Source organism: Misgurnus anguillicaudatus, chromosome 21, assembly GCF_027580225.2.
Source record: "Misgurnus anguillicaudatus chromosome 21, ASM2758022v2, whole genome shotgun sequence".
Lineage (NCBI taxonomy): Eukaryota > Metazoa > Chordata > Actinopteri > Cypriniformes > Cobitidae > Misgurnus > Misgurnus anguillicaudatus.
The window spans coordinates 2,825,968-2,838,846 of NC_073357.2; the positions used below are offsets into that span (position 1 = coordinate 2,825,968).

Consider the following 12,879-nt stretch of genomic DNA (forward strand, 5'->3'; position numbering starts at 1 on the left):
ACACACACGCAGACATAACACACAGCTGCACTCATACAACACACACACACACACACACACACACACACACGCACGCACATACACACATGACAGGTGTTCTGTCACCGCCCACAGCAGTAAATGTTCTGGCTTGGGTGAGAGATTGGATTTATTTAATTAAAAGGATTTAGCTGCTGTCCATGCTAACAAATGGCCACGCTAAACACTGAGCAACCAATGACGTCCAAATAACCCACAACACAAACCACAAACTTTATACACAAAATGCATACACACAAACCTGCATACACACGCACGCACACACACACACACACACAGTGTTTAAAACACCTCCTGTAATCGGCCCATGAGCACCTGCAGTTATTAGCCATCATTTTTAGCCTTTGCCACATTCAATGACTTCAAGCATTAGATGGCCACTTATATATGACACAGTCATTTAGCCGAAAGAATGACTCACTCTCTGTGTGCGTGTGTGTGTGTGCGTGTGCTTCTGTGTGTTCAGGTTTAAGGTGGTTTATTGGCATGACAAATATTTGTAGTGATTAAATACACCACGTATAATTAACATCGCTATAGTGTGGTATCCACTTCACTCCTCTTATACTTGTTGACTTAATGCAAAGAACAGTTCTTCATGCTCATCTGTGTCTGAACGTTTGCATGCTGAGATCAATGATACGCTCAATCTGTACAGATACAGTTGTGTGTTACGTCCTAGTGTCTACTGAGAGTTTACCCCACTGTTGCGTTTCAATTTTCTAATGTGCAAATAATTGTGTTTCATTTTTGCTTTCATCTGCCTCAAACACATTCAATGGCTTTTCACACGCCAGACAACATTTATAGCAATAGGCATCATTTATTCATTGCCATGTCATTCTAACTCTAGTACTTCTTTTGTAAAAAAAAAAAAAACTAAGGAAAATATTTACAAATGTATTATTGTACAATGCAATTTAAACCACTAATGGCGCTTTTCCATTGCATAGTACCCCACGGTTTGGTTTAGTTTGGGTCGGGTCAGCTTACTTTTGGGAGCTTTTCCATTGGGATCACTTCGTAGTACCCGATACTTTTTTTCGTACCACCTCGGTTGGGGTTCCAAGCGGCCCGAGCTGATACCAAACGTGACGCGTAAACACTGTAGTTCACTGATTGGTCTGAGAGAATCGTCATCGGCGCCGTCATCCTATTATGTAAAATATTAGCTTTAGCTTAAGGCTTGCTGCTAGCTTGCGCTGTCTCGAGCAAACATGTTGTCATCTGTGCTCTGTTTTAAGTTTCCAAACACCCTTTTAGCGTTTTAAAACATCCACAGGTTGTGAATCAGGAACACATAAAAGTTTTTTCCAGACTTGCAGTTTGTGGCGGCACATTCGCGACGTGCACGTCAGTATTATTTATGCTTTAATGCAACTTCATTGAGGCTCAGCGGAGCGCCGTCGAGAGACGCCACGGGTGTTTGAACAGAAACTGTTATATGAGACAGAGGTATTTATAAACGCGATGTGCAAAGTAAACTTCTATTTGTGGTGGCCAATTTTAATTTTGTGGCGGCACATTCGCGACGTGCACGTCAGTATTATTTATGCTTTAATGCAACTTCATTGAGGCTCAGCGGAGCTGTTGACTGACGCCACGGGTGTTTGAACAGAAACTGTCATGTGAGACAGAGGTAGTTATAAACGCAATGTTCAAAGTAAACATCTACGTATTTGTGGTGGCCAATTTTAATTTTGTGGAGGACTGATAAATAAATAAATGTTTGGGAATGTACAAGGACGCTCTCTCTTGTATGATGTCACAGCCGTATGCAGCGCAAATATAACGACACGCCTATAATTCCTCCCACTGCGAAGTGATACTAAACTCAATGGAAAAGCTAACCACGCCAAAGTGAGGTGAGCTGACCCGACCCAAACTAAACTAAACCGTGGGGTACTATGCAATGGTTAAGAATTGCATTAGCAAAACTAAGGTTAATCTGTCAAATGCATAAACCTGACAAAATACAAAAATTTACATGCGTAACTTTTTATATATATATATATATATATATATATATATATATATATATATATTGTGTGATAACTGGACTGGAGGTCTTCTCGGGTGCAAAGCAATGTACCCAACTCGAAATGACCCGAATCACTTTTAACCCAAACCGGACGTGCATAAATCTTTTTTTTTTTTAAGAAAGACCTGGCTCAAGACAAACATGAAAAAATTAGACCCGAGTCCGACCCGATAAAGTGGCAATTTTTTTAACCTGACTGCATGCACCAGTCAGACAGAAAGAAACACCGGTGGCCTCGCAACCAATTTGACCCGCTGCTCCATTTATTTTCCTTTGTTATCTGACAATGACATCAAGGTAACCGCTTACATTGTGTATTCAAAATTGATTGACAGGTCTGGTTTAACAAAAATGTACCTACCGCCAGCTACACAATGTGGCAAGTGCTCTTGGCAAACAGATAAGGGGTTAGAAAAGGACTCAATGCACACAGGCGAGAGAGTTTGGGTTTTATCAGGTCCGTTTAGCAAAAACATATTCATTTTTATATTCACAGAGACCCGAGGCACACGTGAAACTTTTACACCGGAATTGTCTCAGGTCTCGGTCGGACCTCGGATTTTTGGATCTAAGTGGACCTGTGAAGACCTCTAGACTAGACTGCAGCTGAACTCATTTCTGATAGATCATCTCTAAACCTTTGCTCATTCAAACGCACCATGTTTCTTTCCAAGGCCAGACGTTTCACAAAATAACACTGGATTCAAAAACCAAAGATTGGTGTACAATAACAATTTTGGGCAAATGATTCCTTTTTGAGCTTTTGAAGATTTGGAAATTTGTGGTTTGGTTGTTCTTCTATACAGTGATTCTCACGAAACCATTGAAACATCACGGCACTAATGATTTTAGCTTTAAAATGTGTAATATAGTAACATTAAAAAGCATCAGAATTAACACAATACTCTGTTCTACCTTGCACAATGTGTGATTTCAACATAAGAATTTATAATTGTAAATTTTATCTCATTTTCTGCTGAAATTCTCATTACCGCAATGTGTCCGGCTGTGTTTGAACATGCGTTATGGTGTAATTTAATCAAATTAACACAAAAATATTAAGAAAAAAAATAAATGGATGTTTTGCTAGACTACTTTAGATGACAGAATTTTTTTTACTGAATATTCATGTATAATAATAATGAAGAAAAATTAGGAAAATTATGTGTCCATGCCTGATGTATGTTCTCATCCTCCGCAACACTTTTTGAGAACAGTTTAAGCACACATACAGAATTTTAATAAAGTTTGATTTTGAGTGACCAAGCACATGGACCAGTTACTTCAAGATGGCTACCAGGTAAGATCATTTTTTACAGTTAATTTGAAATATTGTCTTGTCGGAATGCTTACACGACATTTTGATTATCATTACCGCAACAGATGCTTATTAAATGTTAATTTAATTAATAGAAGCATAATACTTTGATTTTAAATGCATGTGCAGAATCTCCAAATTATGTTCTTTCAGGTTTGTCATGTCATTTTGAAAATATGTCAGTGTTGATGTTTTCTGACTGTTGCGGTAATGAGATTTTTTAGGACTAATTTTTTTAATTATGTTGCAAAAAGTGTTAAATGATAAGTAAAAGTTTTTAAATTAATGTTCCCATTTACTCCAGACTTTGTTTTTCAATGTCTGGTGGGAACAAAAGTAAATTTAAGCAATTTTTACATTTTCATGCTTGACATTTTTAAAACCAAGTTTTCGTGAGAATCACCCATACAGTGTGATCTTTATTTTTTATATCATCCTTGTCCTTAACATAAACAACACAATAACACCGCCAAAACTTTCCACCAATAGCCAGAACACCAAGTTTTTTCTCCCACAGCCTGCAGAAACAAAAGACGTGCGTGTTTATAAATCTGAGAGATATGTTGCTTTATCAGTCTGTGAAGCAGAGAGCTCGGCCCGCTCCGCGGCCTTGAGCTGAATGTGAACTACGTCTTATCGTGCCACTCCTCAATCCGCCCGAACGCCCTCATAACTGATTCCAGGTCTGTGAAACACACGCAGACGTGGTCCTGTGAATCGAAGCGTTTCTCAGTTCACATCGCCGCAATGCAGAGCCATTATTTAAAACAGATAAAGGCCTTCAGTGTATGTCTGTCAGGAGGATGAACGAGGGAGATTTTCCGGCTTCAAATTGTTGGCTTGGTGTGTCGATAGCACAGTTTTCCTATGGAAAAAATATTCACTCAATATGTAACCGTGAATTCAGGATTATTTCCTGAAGAGCTGATGCTTCTTACCATAATGCAACGCAAGGTCAATTTATTGCAGTGAGCAACAACATTGTGAAGGCATGAAGTGACACTTTCACACAAGGTTTAGGCAATGACACTTACCAAGCATCATTCCAATTGACCAAACCATTTCTGAGATATCATCAAACAATAGCCCGGTTTCCATTATAATGCACAAAATGTATGTGATCATTTCTAAATGTTAACAAGTTAAGTCTGTAAAACATGAGACTCTTAACCTTGGGGTCATGGGTTTGTGACTAAGCCATGATTGGAAATTAGACGCCCCCAACATGGGGCTCCACATTGGGTGTCTAATTTCCAATCGTAGCTTAGTCACGCTTAACGGTTGCCAGTTAGAGTTTCACTAGTAACTCGACAGACGTCTCACTATCACTTTAAATGTGAAGAAAAACTATTGCGAATTAATCCCTGTTATGCGACTAAAGCATATTTTTTGCAACAAGTCCTTCCAAAACTCGTGGTTATGGATAGTGGTAGGTTTACGTATATCGCAGCCACCAGACTAGCCATTAGGTGCATTCGACTTGATGTGGTGCAACTATTTTTTTTAAGGAGGTGAAAAGGAGATGCAGATGTGTTATCCAAGCATTAAGGGTGTTTCTGGGGGGTAAAAGTATGCAATTTTTGCATCTTTAAAGAATGATCATGTGACGTTTGCTGTATGCACGTCAGGTGACCTGTAAATGCAAAAAAGTTTTGCGCTTTTGCTAAATATATTCCTTCTTCTAATTGCTTGCCTGAAAATCCACCTCATGTAAGCGTAAAAACTTTTTGCAATACATTGGGAACTTTTGCGTTATTTGTGTATTTCCAATTTAATGTGCAATTTCAATTTGCGCAATTCAAAGGGTATTGGAAACGCAACTAATGTTTTTTTAGCAAGAAAATATTTATTGTACAATATCTGAAAAAAAAGTCTATGTTAAAAAAACTGAAGCAAAGATTTTTTTATTGGGTGTGTTTTCAGTTTGCAATTTTAATTTGCACAAATCGAGGATTATGGAAATGCAACTAATGTGTTTCCATTAAAAAAAAGATTTATCGTACAATATTTTTAAAAATCTACGTAAAAAACAAAATCTTAAATTGAATTTCCATTGGGCGTGTAATCATTTTTAATTAGAAGGGTACCGAACACAACTAATGTCAAATCTGTAAGAGCAACTACTCAGCAATCAGACCTTCCAGAAAAATGCTGAGGTTTTTTGTGACTGGTGCGGGCAAAAATCCTTGATCTTGCAGCACATTTTCTAAAAACATTCAATGGAATATGCAAGATATTTCTGCAATTTTATGCTATGAAATTGCGGGAACTTGCACGAATTGCGGGAACTTGCACGAATTGCGGGGAAATTGCAAAAATTGCGGGGAACTTGCAAAAACTGCAGTTGGGGTTTGCAGCTTTTCAATGATGTTCACGTCACGTAATTACGTCACTTCATAACGTTCCCATAGCAACAAGGGACATGGTTGCGCTTGTGTGAATGCAAAATTTTCAACTTTCTGGTAAGACATTTTGCTACGAAAATGCAGGGATTATGAAATCATGCAAGCCCCATATATTTTGCATGCGGAAATCTGCAATTTATGTGGCGAAAGTGCGGCGTATTTGAAAAAATGTGTCCCCTGCTTAAGTATGCGGACCTCGGTCGATTATTCATTGAATCATGCGATCGCATCATCGCGTTTTTCTGGAGGGACTGAGTAATGGCTGAAATTGTATTATTTGTGAGAGTCACATTTGGTGAAACTTAAATAAGATTTGCAGTGACAGAAAAAGATTTATTGTACAATATCTGAAAAAAAAAGTAAGCTTAAGATGAAAACCGAAAGTGCTGCGGTGAACTAACATCCAATAAGGTCGTTCCATATGGAAACAGTCAAGAAGGTTTTAACGAATCGCAGGGCCCGGTGTCACCTGGGCCGTGAATTAAAATGCACTGTTATAAATCACTCTCATTAGGACGCAAAACACATGGTGGCCATGGCAAGGTTCAGCCCTCGAGGGAGACGTGAACAAATTCATTTCAGCTGTTTAGAATCAAACACATACGGGGAGAAAATTTAAAGCGTTTTCAGGTTTATCTATAGGATCTTACATAAAGTGAAAAGAGATTTCTCACCTGCGCTTTTTAGTTGAGTAAATAGCTGATAACAAAGAAACCACTCAATGTTTGTTCTATGTGAACAGGATAAATTGCTTTTTACATCCCAACCTACACAGTACACCTCACACAAACACAAGGAAATGTTACAAATGAAAACATCCAGCATCAAACACACGCTACAGTAACACACATACATAAATGACCCACACTGGAAAGGTCAACCTCCTGACCCAACGCTTATTGATTAATGTGTTGCGATGATTTCATTTGAGACCGCTCTGGGTCAAAAGATTCACGGGTAATCAATCAATCCTCCAAGGACCTGCCGGAAATGCGGAAAAAATGAAGTAGAAAGGTTTCGCCAGGGGTTCATCGGCATGCTGAGATGGACACCAACAGGGTGACTGAACTAATCTTATTTAAAGCGAATGAACGAGCACGCACGCACACAGGAAGCCACTCGACGGCACATTTCCCAAAGCTCTCGGCCCGGATCAGGTGACTCCTGCCCACTGCGCTCAAGAGCTAATGAGAAGCTCTGCTTTTAGTTTGAGAAAGCACCACTGGGTAGCACTGACATTATTAACACGCGTCCAGATAATGCCGCTGTTGTTGAGAGTCTGCTGGTATGTATTAGTTTGAATAATGTGCTTTTGCACTCATTGTGAATTAATGGCACAGACTCAAGCATGCGTCTACTAGGGTCAACAGCACTTAGCGCAGTCCTACGGCATGCAGCGACACATCCATGCTTACCTAGATATCCAAAAGCAAAAACGAAATGTTTTTTTTTATTGATCTGATACATATTCACACTCCATTTGCTCTCATCCTGAGCACAGTTTAAGTCGTTTTGTAAGCAATGCACGGGTGGAGAGGCAGCGTGACTGAAGGCATTAAACATCTCACTCCCTTCAGAAAGGGAAGGGAGACGACTTTCTGAGTGTGACTGGACATAACCATGACAGATCAGGACCAGAATAAATTTCAATTCTATGCAATTCAAAATGCTAAAAAACATGGCAGCTAATAAGATGCTACATTTCATGATCCAATCCCCCAAAGGGCTTGTTTATAACACCGGACACAGTTAAAGGTTTTCTCTGGTTCTCCGGAGACCAGGACCGCTCTGATGAAACCATTACTAGTACACACAGATCCCATTTGCTCTGTCTTTAAAACTTCAAGCAGCTCTGGAAGGAAAGCATGCATTCAGGTGAGACTAACAGAGGGCCCCTAATGTCCCTTCAGAGGCTTCTGATAAAGGCCAACTCCATTATGCCTGAAGTACAGACATTTAAACTGTTTCCATACAACCAGAAAACCTCACCAGTTCAGAGTAAAACGACAATATAAGCACTGCGCATTAAACCCAGCAGAAGAGAACAAGGTCTCAAACGAGTGAGAGGTCAGTTTGAAACGGCGTTTTCTCCGCACACTGCGTCAATTTACTCGTTGCGCTTTGGCGCAGTTGCGCTCGCCAGACGTTCAAAGCGAAACCAGTCCGGTTCAAGTTCAAAATGAAGTTGAGTAGATTTTTTTACTATTAAATGGACCTGTAAACAATTTTCTGTGCATTACAGTGCAGGACTGTAGTGAAATTCAGAACAGGTGAGCGCAACATACATTTAACCAAATGAAGCATTGCGGTAGAAGCGCTCAAAACAACCCAAATCTCTCTGAAGCCATCTGACCATTTCAATCAATGGTTGTTTGGAAAAACATATTTTGGTCACAAACCGTTAAGCTTCTAACCATGACACACGCAATGATTCATACTAAAGTAGACTAATCGTTTGAAGGAATGACAGAGATCCAGAAACACGCACAAAGGTGATTTATTTCTAATGCCACCAGTTAATAATCCACATGCGCACATAGCAGCTATCCACACCACACGTGTCAAAATATACAAATATAATCGTGCTTTTTGAATGAAGTATTATGAGATATTATGCAGAAGAATGACATTGAGGTTGAACTTACCCGCGTCTTCGTGTAGCTCGTGGTGATGGAGGGTCTTGAGAGCGCCGGTGCGCGCAGCCCGCACACAAGTCTCCGGACACAATCAGTCTTTTACGCAACGAAATCGTCCTTGCGCGCGAGTATAAACTGTGATACAACGCAAAACGCTTATATTCCTGTAGGTTCTCTACGGTTAAGTCCAATCTGACACTCTCAGGGTCATCGATGTCCCGATATCCGCGTGTTTTACAGCAGCTTCTGAGCGAGAATAAAAAGGCTCCTTGTTTGGGTGCCCATCATGTGTCTGAGTGCCACCTCGGCACACCGTGTCCCCATCTCTCCAGTCTGGCAAAGAAAGCAAATGTCAGGGAGCGAATATAAATGCAAGTACATCCAGTTGTCCGGTTGTATATGCTGAAACAGTACGCTGGTGGTGTCCAGGTGTAATGTGCGCACGGTGACAGTCTGATCTGAGCGCACACGCCGAGGAAAATGCGGGCTGAAGGAGGGTTGCCAGATATTGATGCGCGGTTTGCATAAACCTATCGTAAATTATAGCCAGTAATATTCAGTTATTTGTGAAAGTACATTTTGATTTAGTGCTGCTTGTGGATTTGTGTCAAGCACTCATAAAATAACAATTTATTTAAATTTAATATCCAATCAATATTATTGCTATATCGCATTTCAAAATCTTGCTACGTTCGCTTTACAGAAATTGTTTTTTTTAGAACAAACAGTAGAGACAAAAAAAAAGAAATAATGGGAAAAACATAATAAACAGGAAAATGATAAAATACAAAGGATACATTATTTAAATGATGCTGCCATATTTATTAAACAAAATAGAATTGAAATCTAATGGCATTTTGTAAGTAGGCTCACTTTAGGGTAAATAAATAAATAATGCATATACTATAATAATAATTAATACAGTCACATAGAGAATTGCAAAAAACATAGAAGAGACTATAACCTGTTCTGAATTTACAAACAAAATTCTTGATTCTTGTTGCCATAAGTCAACCACTGTCAATATACCAACGTCAATAAATTCGACTCACATAATGACAAGATTACTTTTTAAAACACAAGCATCGCCTAAACAAGGTCTAAGAAGAGCTCGTAAAAACATACTGGAAAGAGCTGGAGGGATTTTTCTGAGAATATTTGGCAACCCTTATTTAAAACGCAAGGTGGATCGACCACAATAAAAGGTCTAGAGCTCCCCCTAGCAGTGAAAATTAAAATCTCTCTCTCTCTCTCTCTCTCTCTCTCTCTCTCTCTCTCTCTCTCTCTCTCTCTCTCTCTCTCTCTCTCTCTCTCTCTCTCTCTCTCTCTAAAAGCATTAGTTAAACTCTCTTGCTGCCTATAAAACGAGTTTTTCCACAAGCCTCTATACTTAATCCTTATAATTACCATTTTCATTCATATACAGGCATCTGAGATTTGAGATTGGGTGACAGGTTACAATAAATGTTTTGTTTAGACACAGAACGGAAATGCACAACCTGTCACTGCACATTATAAACCTACAGAAGCTATACTTAACAAGATTTAATTGCACAACATTTAGAATAACAAAGCCGTTATGGGATCACAAGCTTTCTTTCTTTCTTTCAGACTTTTGTCACCCGTTGAAATCTAAAAATGAAGGGCAGACATTAAGCATATGTATAAGATCCATATCACTGTGGGCCTTGTTTTTGTTTTTCAAAAACCCATCAAAAACACTTAACAAACTCAAACAGTCCAGCAACGTGACGTGATTTTAAAAATCTAGTTACAAAAACAAACTCTTGGCTCAATGATTCATGTTGTCTGAAGTTATTGTCTTGTTTTGAGGTGGAAAATGATATCCAAAATAATACAACCAAATTAATTTCCCCAAAACTGTCAGTGATATGTACAACTTATACTGCTAGAGTATAAATACTATTTTAAAGTAGGCCAATTTTTTTAATCCCAAAAGGAATAGCTGCAAAAATATCAATTATTTATAAATGAGATAAATTTAACAAGTGTATAGTAGAAGATTTTTTTAATACATTCTCTGAAAACAAGTTTTAAGATCTTAAACAGTCGCTTAACGCTTTATGGCACTAACAAACTTTCAGATCTGGCAACATATACCATTTGATTTTATTTATATGGTGTAAGATCTGTAAATGTATCATGATTTTTAAATATTTCCAACAGGAAACCAGAAAAAGAAATTGCAATACTGCATTTTTTGCATTGACTCATGACTGAAAATCTCTCTGTTTCTTGTGTGCATACTGGCAGTAAAAGTGTGTTAGAGATGTGTTTGCTTTTTATACCCATATGGAAATTAATGGTTATGTTTCATTGTTGTGTTTCATTTGTAATTTTGGACACTGTATCATTATGGATTAATCAATTTTATCTATGTGGCTTGAAATAGCAGATGTATTTACAGTACACCTGGCAGAGCTGTGTCTCATATGCGTCTTAAATTGCCATCTATTATAAATATGTCTTGAAGGACATTTACTGTACACTTGGTCTTTTCATTATCGTATTGCTCTCTAATCAGTAAAATGCATAAAGCTACCAATTGTAAACACTCTCTAAAGCCCTGTTTGTAGTTTATTTAATCACAAGTTGTCATAGATTGATCATCATTTACGACAGTGATTTAATAAAACATACCGTTACTGCATCTTCATAGCACAACCATGCAAAAACCCCTAAAATAAGCAAATATGTCTATTAATGTCTGAAACTTCAGTGATGTAGGACTATAATCCTGCTAATCCTGTTGATTTTCAGCTTTTTACTTCACTGGACACATCACACCTGTGGTACCTGGTACAGTGTTTGCTCCATCCAGAGTTTATGACATTTCCTTTGGTTTGTTGAACTCTTTGCTATAAAGACAAAAACAGAAAATAATTTGGTATTGCTTGGTTGCAGTCGCCACATGATCTGTGAATTATTTTCTTAAAGGACTCCTCATAAGTCTTGTCCACTGTGTCTCAATTGTGTATTAGTCAACATCTTTTATTACATTGATCATTGCATTCAATATATTACAATTGCAATTCTTGATATGCATGCATGCTTAATAAGAAAAGCCTCTTTTGTCATGTAGGTCACTATTAAATGATTTATTTTGTGTAACACAATCGTCACTGATATGTACTTAACATTACATTTAGGCTAATTGTGATAAAATAATATGATCTTAATTTTACATATTGCTATGTCGTCAGCCTTGAGGTTTCAAATGGAAATGAAATGAATTGATTCATTGAACTGTTTGTCATCTGTAAGTGAACCTGACGAGAGATATGAGACTTTGAACTGACGCAGCCACCTTTTCACTCAGAATGATTAAAAGAAGTGCAAAGGCAAAGTGTCCATCACCTACACCCTTTGATACCTTGCATTTTAAAGAGCCCTTTGAAGTGGTCAGTTTTGAGCACTTTGGTTAGGACAAGTCTTCAATACAGCAGCCATCATCGATTTATCAAATTCTGAACACAGAGAAGCACAGCATTAATACAGCTTCCCTGAATAAAGAGTCATATGATAGTCTCATTATAAACAGATCATGAACCACTCGCTGATGTTAAAGAGCACCTATGGTCCGATTCACAATGTCCTTTGGTGTGTATTAGTATGTTAACGATTTGCAAAAGGTACAAACCTCAAATTAAACGATGACGCAAATTATTGTCTCCAAAGTAAAAATCTTTTCTTGGACAACAACAAACACACGGATTGTAGGCAACAGTTTACTTCCTGGGCCTGTTGACGTGAACACGACGCTTATTATCATTACTCCGCCCGCTTCTGACTCACAGCAGTGCAAATAGCGCTTTTTGTTTGTCGTTTCTACGATGAAGACATGGTTTTGAGGTTTTAGTATCCTTACGTCACCAATCTGTTACGTTCTGCTCAAGGTAAAATTGATCAATCAGCTTGGTCATCTGGATTTTCTGGATCAGATTTGGCTCGTATTGATGAGGTAGTATAGACGATATTAACTCCTGTCAGTATTTCATTGCATTGAGAGCTAATCTTCCAAACACTGTAATGCTGGGTACACACCAAAAGATAATCGGGCTGATTTTGGGCCGATTTCCCCCCTTCCGACAATCCTAGCTATGTCCCGAGTATCGCAATGGTTTTACAGATTATTTTATCAGATTGTCCCTTCATGTGAGTTGTGTTAAGAGTGTCCGAACCTGCTCGGAAGAACGTCGAAGCCGCGCCGATCGCGAATCGTAAATATTCAACATGTTGAATATTTACGATCAGAAATCCCGATGTGTGTGGGGAATCCCGAGGACAAACGCGAGCACGCTATTGAGATTATCACGTGAAACGAAACCATATCCAATCAGAAAGCCAGATGAGGGTAGACGGAAGTAATGGCACGGCACAAAGGCCGCTTCTCATCTCCAGGCTGCATAAACGTCATCA

At 38.5% G+C, this 12,879-nt stretch overlaps 1 protein-coding gene across 19 annotated transcripts in view; it reads right to left on the bottom strand.

Moving 5' to 3' along the window:
* The window catches only part of LOC129416326 (adhesion G protein-coupled receptor L3), a 223,872-nt gene extending 214,941 nt beyond the window's left edge, over positions 1–8,931 (bottom strand). For 8 of the 19 annotated variants that reach the window (XM_073858898.1, XM_073858900.1, XM_073858897.1 and 5 more), the window contains exon 1: positions 8,449–8,929. The gene's annotated coding sequence lies outside the window, so the exon portion shown is untranslated. Of the gene's footprint in view, positions 1–8,448 lie in introns of all 19 variants that reach the window. The other 11 variants (XM_073858895.1, XM_073858894.1, XM_073858884.1 and 8 more) reach the window with 4 other exon arrangements.
* Between the last annotated feature and the right edge of the window lie 3,948 nt (positions 8,932–12,879).